The sequence below is a fragment of the Thamnophis elegans genome, chromosome 11, assembly GCF_009769535.1.
Source record: "Thamnophis elegans isolate rThaEle1 chromosome 11, rThaEle1.pri, whole genome shotgun sequence".
Lineage (NCBI taxonomy): Eukaryota > Metazoa > Chordata > Lepidosauria > Squamata > Colubridae > Thamnophis > Thamnophis elegans.
In genome coordinates, this window is record NC_045551.1 from 15,846,158 (window position 1) to 15,868,240 (window position 22,083).

The window sequence follows — 22,083 nt, forward strand, 5'->3', positions numbered from 1 at the left end:
GGTTTTCTTCCTGGGTCTTCTACTTCTTCAGTGCCAACCATTTCATATCAAAGATACACAGGTGGAGGGCACTGATGTCAGAGACTCTCTTTTCTTTTTTGTAAAACAAAAACAAAAAAACACACATATCAAGAAAGACAAACAAACAAGTTAAAACATCACAGGAACTAAATGTTTCATTGAGACTCTCTTTTTCTTTTTTCTTTTCTTTCCTCTTTGAGGCTTGTTACTCATCCTGGTAACTGACTATATCTCAGGTTTTTTCTTTCTTTCTAAGAGTGTTGTATCCTGTCCACCCAGGACTACACACCTTACAACTCTTTTTCCTCTTCTTCTTTGTTCTGGGGTGTTCAGTGTCTTCTCTTTTCTAATTTTTTTTTATCTCCCAGCAAGTGCTGGCCTATTTTTAAAGATCAAGATGTATAGAGTAACATGTATTGAAGAGGCGTTCTATTTCTAAGACACCGTCACCGACCTGAGGTGCCGGAGTATCACGGTTGCCTTTAGGAACTGGGGTGACTTAACCACCCACACAACTATAGAGCCTCATTAGGATACGCCGGTTCCGTTAGGAAGGGATGCTATCCCGGGCTCAGGGGGGTGATCGGGTCCCTTCTTCCACTCTCAACCGAGTGGGTCTACAATTCCCACAATACTTGCCTGCAGGTGTCTTCTTTTCTCAGCTGGCGTTATTTATGAGCTTGTCTTGATCTCGTGGTAGTTCTTGGATCAGTCCGGTGACCACCAAGTGCCAGAGTGGGGGCCGTGAGTCTCCTTCCAGAGAAACACTCTCTGAGGCGCCTGAAGGTATGGCTAGATGGCCCCAATTGGGCACTGGTCAGTCCGTGCCGTCCTCAGCAAAATATTGCTCCTCAATCTCCTGCCACAAATGTTGCAGAAAATCAGGAGATTTGGACTGCGAGATCAAGAAATAGCTTTATTTGGCCAAATGGTTCAGATAGAGATAACAATTTTCTAACATCTGAACAGTGTTCTAATCCAAACACACATTTTTATATTGTATTCAAAGCATCAAAAACACGGAAATATTTTAAAGCATTCTTATTGGCTAAATTCCTTAATTCTAAGCAAAGAAGCGAATTTTACCGTATTTCCCTTTCATGTCTAGGCTGCAGTATGCAAGCAGGAAGCACTGAATACATACTGGCTTTTGTGGTTAAGCTATATGCCTGACTCATAGGCAAAACCTCTAATTGACTTGGCCTCCTTAGAACAGATGTTGTGGTCTGACATTTGTATTTCCAGAGTTAAGTTTCCAGTTCAAGACTCAGTAAATGTATAATAAAATAGAAGGGATAGATGGGGTCCCCAGGAGGTCTTATAGTCTGACCCTGTTTCATGTTATGTCCAAATTTCGCTTTATGTCCTGCCTTAACATGGTTCCCTTTTTCCTCGTATTTATTTATTTATTAAATAGGTTTATATAGTTGCCCAACTCACACACTAATGTACGCTGGCGTACATTACAAATCAACAATATAAAAACCCCTTAAACACACACACACACACACACACACACACAATCTGTGATAGTAACAAACACAAGCCACATGACTGGCTCCAAATCAAATGAGTACCCAGTCCCAATGATAGAATTATGTTTTCATGGCCTTCAACAACAAGGGTCAGCCTTTACTTCTGCAGGAAAAATGTTCCAAAGGGAGGGAGTCATACAGAGAAGGACCTCTTTTAGGTATATTCAATCCCTTTTAATCTAAAATCCAAAATCACAATTTTCCTTTTTTAAATTTTTAACAGAAAGTCCATAAAAGCTTCCCAGTTTTTAAAATAAAAGTCCATATTGTTTTATCTCTAATCAAACAGATCAATTTTGCATTTCTGGAAAATCTGCCATCTTCACTATCCACACCTCCATTGTGGGTATTTCACTATTACTCCATTTTGGTGCATATAAATCTGCTGCAGTTACCAGCACTGTTCCCTCTAAGCTGCACGGGTGCGCGGCTGTGCACGTGGCAACAAAACACCGCGCAGCAGTTTCCAACTGCCGCCCAGTGGTTTTTGTGAGACGCCTTCCACAATAATAGGAGAGGAGAGCCAGCCTTGAGACAGCAATCACAAGACAGAAAGCAGCTGAGAGAAGGGGTGTGGGGGTTGGGAGAAGGCATGGGACGGGCTCCCAGCAGCGGCTGCTCGGATTTGCCATTTGAGAGAGAGAGAGAGAGGAAGGGAGGGAGGAGAAGGAGGGGGAGGGAGGGAGGGAGAGGGAGAGCGCGAGTGTGTGTATCCCTACTTCCTTCTGTGTGTTGTGTATATATACATGTCTCAATGGGTGCAATTGTGCAAGCATTTTTTTTCCTCTTTAAAAGAACTTTTGGATTTCTCCTCACCAAACCTTTAAGACTGAAAGAGTTAGAGTTGAAATATAAAGAGATTGTCAATCGCCATACTGTTAGATTGATAGGCAATTATGGACTATCTTGATTATATCCTCCTTAGAAAGAATATGCTACTGTATGGTTGAAAAAAAGATCAAACTTCATTCCATGGAAACCCAACAAAGTTCATAGGGAGGGTTTCTTTCTACGATGGGCTTCTTGGGTCAACAGTGAATATCAGTTATCAAAAATGTAGGTAGAAAATTAAGCAGGAAGTAGGCAATTACAAAAAGGGAAGCCAACTTTCTGAATCTGTTTCTTTGCACTTAGTGGCTTATATACTAATGTTCTGAAAACCTGGCCTAAATTACTATATATTTTAAATAGCCGTAAAGCTATGCTGAAAAAGTTGTTCTCACAGTATTGTGATAAATTCAATAAAAAGAATGGAATTCTTAATGAACTTAAGGAGAAATGAGAGTATTGGATAGTAAATGGACAAATAAAATTACCAATCAAAGAGAATATTTGCACCTCAGGGTTGAAATGAGATGTTCTCTCTTACTCTTTCCTCTTCCTCTCTTCTCTCTCTGTCTCTCTCATCCTCTTTCTCTTTGTCTCTCTCCTTCTTTTCCATTCTTCTGTCACTTTCTCTCTCTTTCTCCCTTCTCTCTCTTTGTCTCTTTCTGTCTCTCTTACCCTCTTTCTCTTTGTCTCTCTTTCTCTCTCCTTCTTTCCCACTCTTCTGTCACTTTCTCTGTCCTTCTCTGTCTCTTTCTGTCTCCCTTCCCTCTTTTTTTCTTCCTCTCTCCCACTCTTTTATCACTTTCTTTCTACTGCCCAACCTGTCCCCATACTTATCTTCGATTGATCATGTTTGCAATATTTTACCTTATTTCCTAAATAGGCACAATTCCCTTACCGGATCCCTCACTCACTCAAACACACACACACACACACACACACACACACACACACACACACACAAGCACAAAACCATTTTTCTCCATTCCAATTCGGATCCTATAAATCAATTGCTCTGTGAAACATCTGTGAAAAAATTTCAGGTGCTCAGGCATGAAAACGTGCTGCTCAAATACTATACTTTTCCGCACTGAAAAAATTAGAGAGAACATTGGTTACCAGGTACAAAACCAATTTTCTGGCCTGGCCTGATAAGGAGGTTTGCAAAAATCTGACCAACCAGTGGACAACAAGAGAGAGTTTGCACTTCACATTCTATCTTTAAAGAGCAACAGAACTGAGATTCCTATATTCATCGCCAGCCACCTTTTCTTCTCATGCTTTTGTGTTTGAATGTTTGTTTCCCCTGACGTTAGTTTTTGCTGCTAGGAGGGTTTTCTGTTTCGTGTTCTACGCGTTAGGCAAAAAAAGAGGGTCAACTGGTTGCTTTACTGTATCGTTCAGTTTCGTTCAGTTGTGCCTGCTTACAAAGAATTTCCATGCCAGAATTCGCTACCGAAAGATGCTTCTTACCCTGAGCTTTGTATTCCCAATCTTTAACCTTACACCATACTTATCTTTTGCCCAGGTCTACCCGATTGTAGCTGAAAAAATCAGGACATCAAACCTTCCTTCTTCCTGGGCTATTTTTCTCAGAGAGATTTCTGTTCAATAAGAGGCAGCACGATGGTTCCCAACACACTTTTCATTGTCCTCATCACCCTTTGAGCGTGCTTTGTCCGGCGCATAGTGCAGAAAAAAGACTAGTGCTCTGCGCATGCGCCGCCCTTAGATTTCTATTTCTGGCCATTTTGATATCAGGTGGCTTTGAATAAGCTGGAGTCGGTGGGAATAATTCTCCAGGTGAGCTCTTTGCCTTGCATAGCGCTCTCCTGTGGAAGGAACCAGCGAGAACAAGGAAGAAACAAGGGTAAAAATTCTACAAATTCTCAGTTTCATGGGTATAAGTCAAGTCTGAGGCCCTTGTTTCAGTGTAAGGAAAGGCAATTCTCCACGACAAGCTCGAAAAAGCGGCTGCTGCCTGTTCTCCTAGCGTCGCGATGTCAATCTGGGAATCTAGTGCCAATTGCCCATCGTTCACTTGAATGAGTGGGCGTGCTGGTGTGTGTATGATAAAACACGGGAGCACGTCTGAGCTCTATATTGAATCCCTGAGGGATAAAAGGGGTGTGCCTTAAATCTCATGAATTTAGTGGGAATTGAGGCTAGCGACTTCATCTTCTTCCCAAAATTGTCATGGTGGGATTCTTCTTGCCTGCCCTCTTGCTTTCTTCGGAAGGTTGCAGGACTGTGCGGGAATTGATACACTTTGCTCTCATTCTTTAAAAATCGTTTTAGAGAAATATTCTGCAGTTAAAGAAAGATGCATCCTGGTTTTCTTCCACAAATAGAGTTAGGACAAGAAAAGCCCAGCTTTGCCTGATCAAGGACAGATTCCCAGGAATTTTGTCCAAGGTAATAAATAGAAATCGAGATCACATGATTCAGCTGTCTCAGATGGCAGTATAGAAATCCTTATTTATTCCATTTATTTCTTAGCATTTCCATATCACATTTATTGATGTATCTATAGAAAACAATAGTTTTTTTATTGTCAAAAGATTTAACTTGTTCTAGTATCTCAGCTGTCTCAGAATCTAAGAATAATGCTAATCCAAACAATATTATTAACAAATATTATAACTACCAGTATATATGTTGTCATAGACAATAACTGTTTCTTAACATGTTAGAAATTCATCTTCATTATTTATCAATTGATCCAAAGTCAGTATCTCCACTTCTGACCAATATTTCCATATCATATTTTTCCCAATTTTTAAATTTTAGTTTCCCCATAAAGTTAATTAGCATAGGGAAAAGGATCAAATCTTTTTTTAGACATTTTGCCCCATATGTTGCTGATATAATTGTTTCCAGAGATACTAGAGGCTTAGTATAATTACATGCTATTAACTAAGTGATATCTTTCAGTATATGCATACCTGGATATATAATGGATTCCATACAAATACAGAACTGATACTCCTTAAATGGAAGTTCAGTTATAGGCATCAATTCCAATTTGCACAAAAGGCACTAAGATATCCCTAGGAATAGAAACAGAATGCAAACAGAAAATTCTGAAGGACCTGGCAGATGAGATTGTCATGATCCCGATTAATGAATCCAAGCAAATCAGAACTCTGAGGCTGAGGTCTTCCTCTAAGAACTACTTTATTGGGTACATCACATTGGCACGATCAAATGGAAAGACACCTCTAAATGTTTTCTGTTGGGAGTATACTCCTAGTGTTGGGTAGGCAATATAGATTCATATATAATAACAAATGGTCGATGTTGCTTTAACTGGGTAAATGTACTTATCAGCTGTAATTAACTTTGCAATAAGAGGGGAGCCAGAAAGATCACTCTCTCTCTCTGCTTGCCCTATGCTTGATGACTACTTGCTTGCTTGATGACTGGAATGTGAACTGCAACTGTAAGCAATTGTTTGTTCTTTGAATTGTGTTTGGACACACATCTACTATCACTGCTTGTGAAGCTATCGTTAGTAGTAAAGCTACTTGTTTTTACTAGCAGTTTCTGAGACTCTATTTGTGTGTTTCTTCTACTAGCAACATTCCTTCTCTCTAGCTGTACATTCCACTGCGCTACTTACTGTCTCCCAACGGAGATACCGCTAACGTTTTCCATTGTTTCAGTATAATTAAAATAGGAAATAACACCCTTCCAAAAGTCACAGGTCACATTGGCAATTAGGTTTATTGGCAGGCTCTCCAGCCACTCCCCTCTCTCTCTATCAACCACCTGTAGAGACTTGGTTCCCATGAGAAAGTTCTGTGTTTTGTCTAGCAATGTATTTCATCCCTCTCGCCCCTCTGCGTGGCAACTGAGGAATAGAAAAATGGCTTTTGTCAAGTTCGATTTGAAGTTGACGGTGATCTTGGAACCACTGAACAAAATATTTCAGATCCCCTGGAGCACGGGTAAGGTGGCAGAGGATTGAAAAAGAGGTGATGTTCCAATTTTCAAAAAAGGGAAAAATTGCAACCAGAAAACTATAAACTAATTAGCTTGACATCAATACGTGGCAAAATCCTAGAAAGAAAATAAGCAGCAGATTTGCAAGTAGCTAGAAATGAACAAGGTGATTAATAGAAGCCAACATGGGTCAAGGAAATGTTGTTGATTTACAGTAGTATATTCATTAAGGCATTTGACAAAGTGGATTATAGCCTACTTCTAGATAATATGGGATAAACAGATGGATTCATAGTTGGCTGACCAACTGCACTCAGTGTGGGGTCTTTGATGGAACTATTTACATGGAGGGAACATGCAGGGCACCTCAAAGTTCTGACTTGAGTCAAGTGTTCTTCAACATCTTCATAAATGATCTAGATGAGGGGATAGTGCTCATCAAATTAGCAGATGACAGAAAGTTAGGGGGAGTTGCTACCACTTTGGAAAATAGACTCAAGAATCAGACTTGAGCATTGGCCCCTAGCTAACAAGATGTGGCTTGGTGGTGAGAAAAGTAAGATTCTGCACTTAAGCAGGAAAAACCAATTGCAAAGGTATAGAATAGTCAGTACCTCAACAGTAATAACTTTGAGAGGGATCGAGGGATCCTTGTGATATTGTTGCAGCAGATTGAGGTTTGTATCTACTTACGAAAGACCAGGACTCGATACCATGAAGGTGAGAGAAACAGGTTTATTTGATGCATCGAGTTCAGCGTGTTCACACACCAAAATCTGAACTGCCTGGACTCTGCCCAGGATCCTACTTTTATGCCGTGTTCCACACTGTGCATTCTCAAGGCGTTTCCATACACGAGACAAGCATGACATTTCGAAAAGGAGAAGTTCATTTGGAATGTTACAGAGAAGTACATAGGAAAAATACAAAAAAGAGAAGTTCCTATAATGTCTTAAGCTGTCAGCAGTTTTTACCTCTGTTCTATCTCTCACCCACGCCTGGCTTCCTGTGCCCCTCCTTTACAGGGTCTTGCCACACTGTTCAGCCCTATTTTTAATACTTATGAGGAAGTTGGAGAGAAAGTTCACTCCAGCTAAAAGTCAACTTTGGAACTCCAGGGCACTAGAATGAAAAGCCAAGCTAATATGAATTTATAAGGTCCATTCTATTAAGACCACCTAACCTGGCCAGCCATTGGTGGGTTTACCTGTGCACCCCCTCCTGCATCAGTATAAGCCAGTAGTGTGCTGTAGCTGCTAAAAATGTTGATGCAAAATGTTGATCAATAGAGGGCTAGCATCAAGATCATGAGAAGTGGTAGTACCTGTCAGATCTATGTATCTGCCGTTCTTTGGTGGAAGAAGGGCGGGAGGGTTTTGGATTTGATACATTTAATTTCTCTTTCTTTTCTTTGTATCCTAAGTAGCCTATTTCTTGCCTTGTCCTTTTATATAACCTTTCACCTGATTTATAACTGTTGCCTGGTGCCTCAGATGCCTGGAAAGTTCCCATCTCTTGGGGAAAGCAAGGGGATGGAGAGCCATGTGGATTGTGACGTTGGAAGATGGCCTTGAGAAACTTCGAATCTGTTTCTCAGAGAGGCTGGTACAATAATATCTTTACACCTGTGGATTGGCAGAATCAACATCAGGCTGTGGGGTGGGGTTCCTAATTTCCTTTATCCTTGTTGTATACCCTGAGGGACCTCACAGCCTGCTTTGAATTTTGACTTGCTTTCACCTCTTTTCAATAAAAGATTCCTTTTGAAATATAAAGTTTTCAAGAGTCTATGCTTTCTTGAAGGGGGAGGCGGAGGCCAGTCCTTACGGTACCTCTTTATACTGCACTAGTAAGGCCACATTTGGAATACTATATTGAATTCTGGTCAATACATAAAAAATGCTGAGATCCTAGAAAGTGCAGAAAAGACCAATAAAAATGAGAAAGTGTCTGGAAGCTAAATGAATGGTTAAGGAAACTAGCTATGTCTAGCCTAATGAAGAGGATGATTAGAGGTTTCAGGATAGCTCTCTTCCAGTACTTGAAGTGCTGACACACAGAAGATGGGGTGGACCTATTCTCCAAAAAGCCTGAGGGTAGGAGTGAGGAGAAGAAATCAAAGGGAAACAAAACCTAGGAGAGGAATAGCAATAGCAATAGCAGTTAGGCTTATATACCGCTTCATAGGGCTTTCAGCCCTCTCTAAGCGGTTTACAGAGTCAGCATATTGCCCCTAACAACAATCCGGGTCCTCATTTTACCCACCTCGGAAGGATGGAAGGCTGAGTCAACCCTGAGCCGGTGAGATTTGAACAGCCGAACTGCAGAACTGCAGTCAGCTGAAGTAGCCTGCAGTGCTGCATTTAACCACTGCGCCACTGCGAATAAGGGTGACAAACAAGTAATAGAATGGAGGAAGACATGAAATTAATATTGGTCAATATAAATGGACTAAATTCACCTATAAAAAGAAAACAAACAATTTCTAAACTCCAAAAGCAAAACATGGATATCACATGCCTGCAGGAGGTTCATATTAAAAAAGGACATGGTAGTATCCTGGAATCACTGAAGTTAGGGGAAATTACATCTGGTCTTGGCCGAAACAAAGAAAAGGGGAATTGCAGTATATATAAAGGATTGGCTAAAACCTAAATAGGTATACATGGATGAAGAGGGAAGAACACTATTAATTGAAATATCAATAAAAAAGTACTCATTGCAGTCATATGTGCACCAAACATGAACCAGAAAGAATATTACAGTAAATTACATAAGCAGATTGCAGAATTGGAACTGGACAAAATATGTTTACTAGGGGACTTTAATGCAGTGGTAGACCAAAGAAAGACTATAAAACAAATAATAATAAAAAAATAAGCAAGGAGAACACTACCAAAGGCATTCTTTGAAATGGCCCGAGAATTAATTTAAAAGATGTCTGGAGAGAAATCAACCCACAGAAGAGTCAATACACATTCTTTTCAAACCCCCATAATTCATGATCCCAGATTGACATGGCATGGATGGACCGGGAAATGGACAAGAGTGTAGAGGAAGTAGAAATAACACCGAACATAGGGGTGGACCATAAGCCATTAACAATCAAATGGAAAGGAGAGGCAAAAAGGAAAAAGAGATAGACCATGAATCAGAGGGTTGTGAAAGAACTATGTTCAATATGTGTAAAAAAAATTAGCGTTTTTCCTAAAGGAAAACTGGAATGAACAGACAACCATTGAAAACCTATGGAATATAACCAAAGCCTATGTGTGGGGCATTATGATAGCATATACAATGTCCGAGCCGGAGTTGGCTGCATTGCGGGACTTTCTGGACAAGAACCTCACCCAGGATTTTATCCGGTCCTCGTCTTCATCACTGTGTGCCCCGGTCTTGTTCATCAAAAAGAAGACAGGGGATCTGAGACTCTGTTGCTATTACCGTCGCCTGAATACCATCACGGTGCACAACCGTTACCCGCTGCCCCCGATTCCTGATTTGTTGGAGCAGCTCCGGGAGGTGATGGTGTTCACGAAACTGGACTTGCGTGGGGCTTATAACCGGGTCCGAGTCCGGGCGGCGGACGAATGGAAGATGGCCTTCAGCACTCGGTACGGACATTTCAAATACACGGTTATGCTGTTTGGGTTGGCCAATGCCCCAGCAGTCTTCCAGCACTTCATGAACGATATCTTCTGGGACCTCTTGGATCAGTTTGTCGTCATTTACCTGGATGACATCTTGATCTACTCGATGTCTTGGAAGGATCATCAGCAACATCTACGCCTGGTCCTGCAACGACTCCAGGAGCATCATTTGTTTGCAAAGCTGGAGAAGTGTCAGTTCTGGAAGACTACCATCGAGGTCCTGGAGCACTGTACCTCCCCTGAAGAAATTGCGATGGAGCCAGGCAAGGTAGAGGCGTTGCGCAGTTGGCAACATCTTCGGTGTATGAAGGATGTTCAGAGACTGCTCGGATTTGCCAACTATTACTGGACCTTCATCCCCAGCTTTGCTTTCTTGACCACGCTCCTCACTCGGCTCCTGCAGAAGAAAGTTGAATTGAATTGAATTGAATTTTATTATTTGTATGCCGCCTTTCTCCGGGAGGGACTTAGGGCGGCAAACAACTCAAGAGGGGAAAAGGGGAACATAGAACAGAATACAAGTAATTAAAATAGGCAAGAATCACACAACCACACAAGTCGAGAGGGGAGGGGAACTCATCAACCCCAGGCCTGCCGGCAAAGCCAGGTTTTGACGGCTTTTCGGAAGGCCTGGAGAGAGGTGAGGGTTCGAATCCCTGCGGAGAGTTCGTTCCAGAGGGCCGGAGCTGCCACAGAGAAGGCCCTCCCCCGGGTAGTAGCCAGGTGGCATTGGCTGGTAGATGGAACCCGGAGGAGGCCAACCCTGTGTGATCTAATGGGTCTTTGGGAGGTAATTGGCAGCAGGCGGTCTCTCAAGTGCCATTTCGCTGGCGGCCCACAGAGCAACATGCGTTCGAGGCTCTGAAGCACGCCTTCACGAAGGAGCTGATCCTGAAGCACCCTGATCCCCATCATCCGTTTGTGGTGGAGGTGGACGCGTCTGACATCACGGTGGGTGCGGTGTTACTGCAGGCTCATGCCCCTGGTGGTACCCTTTTCCCTTGTGCTTATTACTCACGGAAACTCAATCCTTCCTAGTGCAATTACACCATCTGGGAGAAGGAGTTGCTGGCTATAAAGGTGGTATTTGAGGCCTGGAGGCATCACCTGGAGAGGGCCAGGCATCAAGTCGAGGTCTGGACAGACCATAGGAATGTAGAGTTCCTGACAACAGTGCACAAGTTGAACCAGCGCCAGATCTGGTGGTCTCTGTTCTTTGCCCAGTTCAACTTTAGAGTGACCTAAATTCCAAGTGCGCAAAACCAAAGGGCAGATGCCCTGTCCCGGAAACCAGAGTACTCTGACACTGCAGACTTGCTTCCACCATGGACAGTTCTACCCATCAAATCCTTTGCTGCAGTTCGTGAGCCTGTGGACTTATGAGATACGCAGCGATGCGACAAATGGGTGGAGCAACGGAGGGCAGAGGTAGGGTCAGCTTCCCCATGGACCTTCGATGATGACCTCTTGAGGTACTGGGACTGGCTCTATGTGCCCGCAGGGCCCCTCCGTGGACTTATTCTCTCCCAGTGTCATGACAATCCGGTGGTGGGACATTTTGGCCTTTTCAAGACTTTGAACCTGGTCTCCCGTACTTTCTGGTGGCCACACTTACGACACAATGTGCAGATGTACATCATATCGTGTGTACAGTGTCAACAGGCCAAGTCAGCAACGGGAGCTCCTCAAGGCCTGCTTTAGCCATTGCCAACCCTGGAAAGACTCTGGGGAGCTGTGTCCATGGACTTTCTTTTTTTTTTAGGTTCAAAAGTTTTATTTCTTTTAAAACAAACATTTCATCATTCCTCAATCAATAAGACATCGGAGTACAATTTTTTGTGTGTCAAAATAGTTCTAGTTTACCACCAAATTCTTGTCTAGCCTGATGTATACCCCTCCCTCCCTCCACCCTCCCCCCCAACCCCCCTCCTCCTTCCCCCCCGACTTCCCAGAACCCTGGGAATGGATTTTTAACAAACACAGTCTAAAATCTATTGAGAAAAAAGAAATAAAGAAATTAATGACATCTCTACATTGATCTTAGCTTCTTCTTGCTGAGCTAACTTTAAACAATTTAAATCATTTCTGATCTTAAGCATAGGCTAACTGGAATTTCTTGGTCCCGTATTTATTTTGTATATAGTCAATCCATTTTTTCCAGTCTCGTTTATATCTCTCATTTGAGTGATCTTTAAGATATGCCGATATTTTAGCCATCTCGGCTAAGTTTGTAACTTTCAATGTCCATTCTTGAGTTGCAGGCGGGTCTTCCTTCTTCCAGTATTGCGCCACCAACAGTCTTGCTGCCGTTATTATGCCGTTACTCTACCACTGTAAAGTCAGTACATATACCTAGTAAGAATAACTGAGGAGTAAACTTTATCCTTCTTTTAAAGATATTTTGCATAATCCACCATATTTTTATCCAGAATGCCTTAACCTTTTGGCAGGTCCACCATATATGATAATATGTAGCATCGAGAGAACCACACCTCCAACATTTAGGCTGTACATTCAGATACATAGAAGCCAGCTTTTTAGGATCTAAATGCCATCTATAGAACATCTTATAAAAAAAATTTCTCAGGTTTTGAGCTTGTGTGAATTTCACATTTGTTACCCATATTCTTTCCCATGTATCCAACATTATTGGTTCTTCAATATTTTGAGCCCACTTTATCATACAATCTTTAACTAATTCTGTTTCCGAATCCATCTGTCTAATATTTTGGTTTTTCCTAAATTTATTTTAAAACCAGATACTTGACCATATTGATTAATCGTATTCATTAAAACCATACTGGATTCCTGCGGTTCTTCCAATATTATGACCAAATCATCCGCAAAAGCGCACACTCTGTATTCTTGCTGCCTAATCTTGATCCCTTTTAGACCATCCAAGCCCCGTATTTTATTCAACAATACTTCCAAAGTTATAATAAACAATAGCGTGGACAAAGGACAGCCCTGTCTTGTACCTTTTCCAATTTGAAAAGAGTCTGTTAAACTTCCATTGACTATAATTTGTGCTGTTTGCTGTTGGAATATTGCTTTAATTGACTGTAAAAAATTATCTCCTATCTGCATTTTTTGCAATATCTTCAACAGAAATTGCCAATTAACTCGATCAAAGGCCTTCTCAGCATCCAAGAATATAAACGCAGCAGGGATCTGGTTGTTCTTTCCCAAATATTCTAATGCATTAATAATTAATCTGACATTACTTTTCATCTGTCTCCCCTGTATAAAACCTGTTTGGTCAGTGTGTATCAATTGTTGAATAACCAGCATTAACCTATTTGCTAGTATTTTAGTAAAAATTTTATAATCTACATTAAGTAATGAGATAGGTCTATAATTTTTTGGTTGGGTAGTATCTTGATCTTCTTTGGGTATCAAAGATATAAACGCTGTCTTCCAAGATGGAGGCACTTTACCTTCCGTTTGAATCTTATTAAATAATTCTCTAAGAGGTTCTACCATTTCTAACTGTAAATTTTTATAGTAAACCGCTGTCAAACCGTCTGTACCTGGTGCTTTCCCTAACTTTAATTGCTTAATTACCTGCAAAATTTCCCCCGAGGTTATTGGTTGATTCAATTTTTGCCTGTGCTCTTCTCTAACTGAGGGTATTTTCTCTTTATCTAAATATTTGTCTATATCTAGACCATTAATTTTATCCCCTTTATACAATTCTGTAAAAAATTCCTGAAATGCCTTTTGAATCTCTTCCTGTTGAAACACCTCCTTCCCTCTGTAAATCAGTTTAGATATATTTCGAGTTTTCCTTTTTTTCCTAATCTGATAAGCTAACCATCTGCCAGGTTTGTTTGCTTAACAAAAGGTATTGTGTTTTGCATATAATAAATTAGTGGCTACCTGGTCAGAGATCAACATGTCAAATTGAGATTTTAATATGGTGATAGCTTCCTTAACCTTTGTATCGCCTGGATTCATTGTTAACTCCAGCTCTTTTCTCTTAATTTCCTCTTCCAATTCTGTTCATTTTAGCCCTTGTTTATATCTATGTGTTTTATTTATATTCATCAGCACTCCTCTCATATACGCTTTGCTTGCATCCCATACGAATTCCATAGATGTACCCTTATTCATATTCAAAATGAAATATTCAGATAACAATTTTTTACAATCATTAATATACTTTTCATATCTAAATAAGTTTTCATTCAATCTCCAAGACCTTCTTGCCTGCACTACCCTTCCCAACTCCATCCAAACTGGGTTATGATCCGAAAGGACCCTAGCTGCAATCTTTGTCTTCTTGACCCTAGAAAGCAAATCATTAGTGATTAGTATAAAATCAATCCTTGAAAGGGATTGATGTCTATCAGAGAAGAAAGTGAAATAATATTCCTCTGCATTTCTTTCTCGCCAAATATCTCTCAATTCAACGTCGTCCATCATGTCAAAAAAAGGTTTGGGTAGCTTTGCTCGCATCTTAGTATTTGGGCGAGAAGTTTTCTTATCTCTCTTAGTGTCTATCACACCATTCCAATCACCCAATAGTATACAGGACCTATAGTCCCACTGTACTAATTTGGCATGAAGATTTCTATAGAATCCATCTTGCTGTTGATTAGGAGCATAAATTCCCAAAAGTAATGTCTTTTTCCCTTCTAGGATTAGGTCTAACGCGATATATCTTCCGAAGGGATCTGCTTCAATTAATTCAGCTTTCATGTCTTTTCTTAAGTATACAACCATACCATTCTTCTTTTCCCTAGCAGAAGCTACAAAATGTTGACCAAGTTTTGAGTTAATCAGATATTTTTGATCAGTTGATTTGATATGAGTTTCTTGCAAACAAATTATGTCATTCTTAAACTGTTTGAGATAGTGAAGTATTTTCTTTCTCTTCTGTGGGGAATTCAATCCATTGACATTCCATGTTAAGATCTTAGTTGTCATCTTTGGTTGGGTAAAGCATTTTTAGAGCTTCCTGCATAGCCTGTTTAACCTTAGGCCTAGCTCCTCCCACTGCTTCCAGACTTGTTATTGTAGCTCCTTGATCGATGGCCGGTGATTGTTGAGGTTGTTGCCTTTTAGCTTGTTTCTCCATTCGTCTAGTAATCATACCACCTTGCGCTTCTAGAAGAGAGAGATGCTCCATCTTATCTGATAGTTGTGTAGTTTGCTGTCTGTCCTGTCCTTCTTGTGGTCTTTCTCCAGATCCAGATGATGCAGGATATCCAGCCTTCAAAATATTATGGTAAAAATCTCGGGCTTTCCATACAGAGTTGAGGCGATATCTTTGCCTATCAAATGTAAGTATAATGCCAAATGGTGCGTCCCATCTATACTGTATCTGACGGTTTCTGAGTTCTTCGACTAAAAAAGCGTAGTCTCTCCTGGCTCTTAACATTTGAGGTGGTATCTCTTTCAAAACAATCAGGTCTTGACCGCCAATTTGGAGCTTAGTGTTATAAGACTCTTGTAGTACCATGTTTCTGAGCTCTCTTGTAGTGAAGTATATAACGATGTCTCGAGGAAGCTGTTTCTGGGGTCTGGGAAAAGATGAGGAAAAAATACTATCTTAGGGTTCCGTGCTGGTTGGCACCGTTAGAGGCCTTAACGCATCTCAGTGTATTTAATTGGACAAGAAACATAACATATAAAGACATCATGACAGAAGATGGCAACATGAAAACAAAGATGGAATTAGAGCAACAGGGCAGGAATATGGAATGGTGGGAATATTTACAGGTTAGAAACAGGTTTAAGGCGATAAGGTATGGTTTGGGATCTACCCAAACCCTCAGGGGCTAGATAAGATTTTGTTTGGCAGAGACAAGAAAATGTTATCGAAGATTTATCAATTTTTGACCTGCCAAGATGCTAATGAAGAGATGGATAAAAGCCTTCTAATAGCATGGGAGAGAAACTTTGGCTATGAGATTGAAATGGGCAAATGGTGGGATCTATGGAGTAAGACCATTAAACTTACAATATCTACAGCATTCAAAGAAAACATATACAAGATGGTTTGTAGGTGGCACTTCCCCCCAACGAGGTTAGCCAAAATGTTTCCTGGGTTATCTCCACTGTGTTGGAAATGTGGAAGAAAGGATGGCACATTCTACCATATTTGGTGGTCCTGTACTGAGGCCACGAAATACTGGAAAAGGATTAAAAAATGGCTAAAAGAGGTTACCGGGGCAAGCATGGAATGGAGACCCGAGAACCTTCTACTAAGCATTAAACCAGAAAACATGAGCATTTGAGCCTACATATAATTGTGGCCGCAAGAATAACTTATGCACAATTTTGGAAATCCACTACCATATCGTCGGAAGATGCTATAATTAAAAAGATCTATGAATGTGCAGAAATGGACAGAATGACGGGTTGGCTGAGGGGCAAAGGAGAAACGGAACATTACCTTAGCTGGAACTTATGGTATATGTGGGCGACAAGGAGAACAGCAGGGACTTAAAATGGGGAAAGTTAAAAGTGAACATGGGTATTGTAATAGATCCCTGAATTTTGTAATGAGAAGATGTGGCTTAGAGACCTAACAATGAGGAAGGAAAAAAAAAGTTGGGCTGTGAATGACTGTCACCGCGGGGGGGAGGGGGGGTTGTATGTTTAAAATTGTATTTGTATTTGTATGTTTTACTCTTAAAAAATGTATAACTAATAAAGATTACTTTAAAAAAAAAAGAAGAGCTGGCGCCTGCCAGGGAGGTGAGGCGCCTGCCAGGGAGGCACGGCGGAGAGTGGAGCTGCCAGGCTGACTATGATTGCCATGGGCCTCGGCAGGGGAGTGCTGAGTGCTGGGGCAGCTGCCAAGGAGGCAGCTGGGGCAAAGAGCCTCCTCCTCTGGGCGCAGACTACCTGGGTGGCCTCTAAGGCTGGACAGCTCTGGTTGGCGGGGTGTCCAGGAAGGTCTTCCCGCGCCTGTCAGCCCCCACCCCACTCCTGGTCTAGCATCTCCTGAAGCCGCCGGCGTTGCAGCCACCCCCTCCCTGCTGCTTGGAGCTCACCCACCTGGAGCAAAAGCTCATCTTTCACCCAACACTACTGCTGCAGCCACCCCACCATGTGGAGCTCACCGCTGCCGCCCCCTGCTGCTTGGAGCTACCTGCTGTCCAACTGCTTGGAGTTGTGGGGGTGAGCTCTCAGCACTTTTTTCCAACAGACCAGGGCGATTTATACAAACGACGGGAAAAGTTTGGGGGATCCTCGTTCACCTTTTGCCTGCTGCCACCTGCAACCTGGAGCTCACCGCCATGGTGAGCTCCAGGCAGTGAGCAAAAGGTGAGCAAGGATTCCCCGAGCTTTTCCCACCACTTGTCTGCTATAAACCACACAGGTCTGTTAGGAAAAAATGCTGAGAGCGCACCCCTGCCACCACTGCCTGAAGCAATCATGTATACTAATACTTCAAAGAGCCGAGGTAGCACAGGGGTTAGAGTGCAGTATTGCAGCCACTTCAGCTGACTGCTAAGCTGCAGTTCGGCGGTTCAAATCTCACTGGCTCAGGGTTGACTCAGCCTTCCATCCTTCCGAGGTGGGTAAAATGAGGACCCAGACTGTGGGGGCGATATGCTGACTCTGTAAACCGCTTAGAGAGGGCTGAAAGCCCTATGAAGCGGTATATAAGTTGAACTGCTATTGCTATTCAAGAGAGCCGAGGTGGCGCAGTGGTTAAATGCAGCACTGCAGGCTACTTCAGCTGACTGCAGTTCTGCAGTTTGGCTGTTCAAATCTCACCGGCTCAGGGTTGACTCAGCCTTCCATCCTTCCGAGGTGGGTAAAATGAGGACCCGGATTGTTGTTGGGGGCAATATGCTGACTCTGTAAACCGCTTAGAGAGGGCTGAAAGCCCTATGAAGCGGTATATAAGTCTAACTGCTATTGCTATTGCTATTCAAGTTCACCCTCTTTGTTCCCTAAACTTTGAGTGTTAGTGTGTAGGCATTTTAGCCCTTTATGGGTCTTGGGCAGAGGTAGGCTGCACTTTCTTTAACAAAGGTTAAAGACTGGTTGTGAGCGTGCACGCACACACTTCAGTCACATGGGCCCCTTTGGGAGAGAAACGGAGCTTCGAACAGGCTCCCAATCAACTCAGGCAGCTCCAATGAGAAGAGCAGGGGTGGCGCAGAATGCAGCTGGGCCAGCCAATGAGCCAGAAAGTTATAAATGGATAGCATAGAAAATGGGCGGGTGGGCGGGCCCAGCCAGCGATCAGAGCTAAAGGTTCACCAGAACTCTTGTGACTATGCAGCAGCCCCTTTGGGTATGTTTCTTGTATCTCCTACTTTGTAACTGGGATTTCCATGCTTTCCCTCACTCTCTTTCATTGTTTTCCTTTATTTCTTTTTTCTCTTTACTCTCTTGCTCCTTAAACTAAACAATTTTTATTTTAAAACCCTTTTGATAAGATGAGCCAGTTGTTTTCCAAATACATTGTTTCCAGTTCTTGTGAGGTACAGTCCATCCCTTGCCAGTAGCCTAAGGACTAAATAATGCAGACTATGGTGTAGGAAGCGCAAAGTTGTTTATGACACCAGTTTTTAAACCAGTGGTTCATTTCTAAAATCCTTTGCTCCCTCATTGGATGTTGGCCTGTCAAGATTCCTTCGATCCTGACTGGCTCAAGGTTGACTCATCCTTCTTCTTTTTTTTTTTTTTGAGTTTAGTATATTTTATTTTCATTTTCATTTTCATACACTCACATGTATACACCATACAGTATTAAACAATAATTGCATCAATTCCTCTTGTCAACAATGCCCCAGAAAATAAAAGCCCAATATACCTCTTCCATTCTCCATACACCTCTTTCTTCCACCACCCTCCAACTTTCTATCTTCCCTCCATCATCCCCCTCTACCCTACTTCCCCTCGCCCTCTACCACTCCTCTCTCCAGATCCGCTCCCCCCCTTCCTTTTCACCTTCCCCCCCACCCTCTCTCCCATCCCTCTCTACCCATCTTTCTTCTTTCCTACTCTTCCTCCCCTTGGTGTATTTCCACTATATGTTAATGTACTTGGCTTATCCTATTTTTAAAGAAAAATTAAAGAAAAACAGTATACATGTGAAGTCACATTGCATTGAGATCTAACACATCGTGTCTGGCCTAAGATATATCCCTCCCTCCCCCCACCCTCCCCCCCAACCCCTCACCTCCTTCCCCCCCGCCCGACTTCCCAGAACCCGTACATGGTATAGATTTTTAACAAACACAGTCTAAAATCTATTGAGAAAAAAAAAAGAAATTAATAACATCTCTACATTGATCTTAGCTTCTTCTTGCTAAGCTAACTTTAAACAATTTAAATCATTCCTGATCTTAAGCATAGGCTAACTGGAATTTCTTGGTCCCGTATTTATTTTGTATATAGTCAATCCATTTTTTCCAGTCTCGTTTATATCTCTCATTTGAGTGATCTTTAAGATATGCCGATATTTTAGCCATCTCGGCTAAATTTGTAACTTTCAATGTCCATTCTTGAGTTGTAGGCGGGTCTTCCTTCTTCCAGTATTGCGCCACCAACAGTCTTGCTGCAGTTATTAGGTGCAGAATCAAGTTAGTCTCTACCACTGTAAAGTCAGTACTTATACCTAGCAAAAATAACTGAGGAGTAAACTTTATCCTTCTTTTGAAGATATTTTGCATAATCCACCATATTTTTATCCAAAATGCCTTAACCTTTTGGCAAGTCCACCATATATGGAAATAGGTAGCATCGAGAGAACCACATCTCCAACATTTGGGTTGTAAATTCGGATACATAGAAGCCAGCTTTTTAGGATCTAAATGCCATCTATAGAACATCTTGTAAAAATTTTCTCTCAGGTTTTGAGCTTGTGTAAATTTCATGTTTCTTACCCAAATTTTTCCCCATGTATCCAACATTATTGGTTCTTCAATATTTTGAGCCCACTTTACCATACAATCTTTAACTAACTCTGTTTCCGAATCTATCTGCATTAATACATTATATATCCTCTTTATATGCATTAAACTTTGATCTCTTATTTGTTTAAATAAGTTGTCCTCAATTTGGACAAAACCAATTTTTTGATCTATTTTCCACCTGGCCTGTAATTGCCCATAATGGAACCATGTTTGAACTGCCTTCTCCTCTTTTAATACCTCTAAGGATTTTAATTGTAGTGCCCCTCCTTCCAAAATAAGAAGCTGTCTATAAGTAATTCTATCCTGTTTTTGTGCTATATTTATATTCTCATCTGCATGTCTAGGAATTGCCCACATAGGTATCTTATCATTTAATTTATGTTGATATTTTTTCCAAACCCGCAGTAAAGCATTTCTTAAAAATATGACTTTTAAAGTTTTTGTCCAGTTTTTTGTTAAATAACAAGTAAGCATGCCAACTATATACCAGATCATATCCCTCAAGGTTCAGTATCCTATCATTATCCTATTATCCTATTATCAGTATCAGCATCCTTCTGAGGTCAGTAAAATGAGGACCCAGATTGTTGGGGGCAATATGCTGACGCTGTAAAACACTTAAGAGTGCTGTAAAGCACTGTGAAGTGGTATATAAGTTTAAGTGCTATTGTTGCTATCAGTTGGTGAGGAACAAGAATAGAAAAATGCTATTGTATTCATGTCATCCATTGCTCCTAGAAGAATTGACTAGCCAACGTGGGAAAGGAATGCTGGACTAGCTAGATTTTGGCTCTGTGCTTTATATTCTTAAAACTCTTTGCTTAGTAAAGTCTGAGATACCAGAATACTTATCCTTGTCTGTTAGCTATGAACATCAGTAGATATATTAGTCTGGTGTGCCTTGCTAAAACAGAATGCAAACCAGAAAGATAGATTAAAATCTCCTTATTTATGTACATAAGTAAGGAGACAAACCTCACCTAAGAGAGTAGAGGAGCAGCCTAAATAGGTGGAGAATTATTTGTGACCCGACAAAAGGGCGAATGACAAAATCACGCCCAACTAAACCACGTCGCTAAAACAGCGACATCATCAATGCGGCAACAACAGTGCGGTGACAACAGCACAGAGACAGAAGGGCAATTTCAGTCGACAGAGGGGCGATTTAAGTTAAGGTAAGGGTTAGGTTTAGGGTTAGGTTTAGGTTTAGGGTTAGGGTTAGGTTTAGGGTTAGGTTTAGGGTTAGGTGTAGGATTAGGGTTAGGGTTAAATTTAGGTTTAGGGTTAGGTTTAGTTTTACAGCGTGCTTCTGTCACTGCGCTGTTGTCGCCGCGATTCAGCGCTCATTCGTCGGAGCGCTTTAGAACACACGGTTTTGTCACCGCGGTTTAGTCGGGCGGGGTTTTGTCGTTCGCCCTTTTGTCGGTGAACCGAATTATTTTATTTACAATTCAAAAATATTGGGTTTGAAATGAGTTCTTTCATTGCTTGACATCATTTGACACATCTCTAATGTAGCACACATGCTCAGTAACTTTAGTATGTAAAGTTCTAGTCAATGTCCATAATAGGTTTGAACCAGTTCTCTTATCAGGCATTACATAGCTTTCTTTGTTTACCTAGAAGAACTAGAAACATTAATCAAAAGGATTCCCAATTACTGAAACCATTAATCGAAAAGAGTCCATCCTGAACCCTATCATCCTTCTTCCTTTTTTTTTCTTAAGTTTTTAAAAATCATGTTACATAGAAGAGAATATTTGTAGTTCATGGTTGAACTGTGGGGTCCTTGGTGCTTTCTGAGCTTGGTTGTTTTCTGGTAATGTTACCTAGTTTGGTAATGAAATAGCAATAGCAATAGCAATAGCAATAACAGTTAGACTTATATACCGCTTCATAGGGCTTTCAGCCCTCTCTAAGCGGTTTCTCTAAGCGGTTTACAGAGTCGGCATATTGTCCCCACAGTCTGGGTCCTCATTTTACCCACCTCGGAAGGATGGAAGGCTGAGTCAACCCTCAGCCGGTGAGATTTGAACCGCCGAACTGCAGAACTAGCAGCCAGCTGAAGTGGCTGCAGTACTGCACACCCTAACCACTGCGCCACCTCACCCCAATGTATGGACAAGCATGTCCAGAGAGCACCAAAGACTCCTCAGTTGTGTTAGTTTAGGAAATTAGTTAAGACTTTGGGGGCTCTATTCATGTTGTCATAATTTT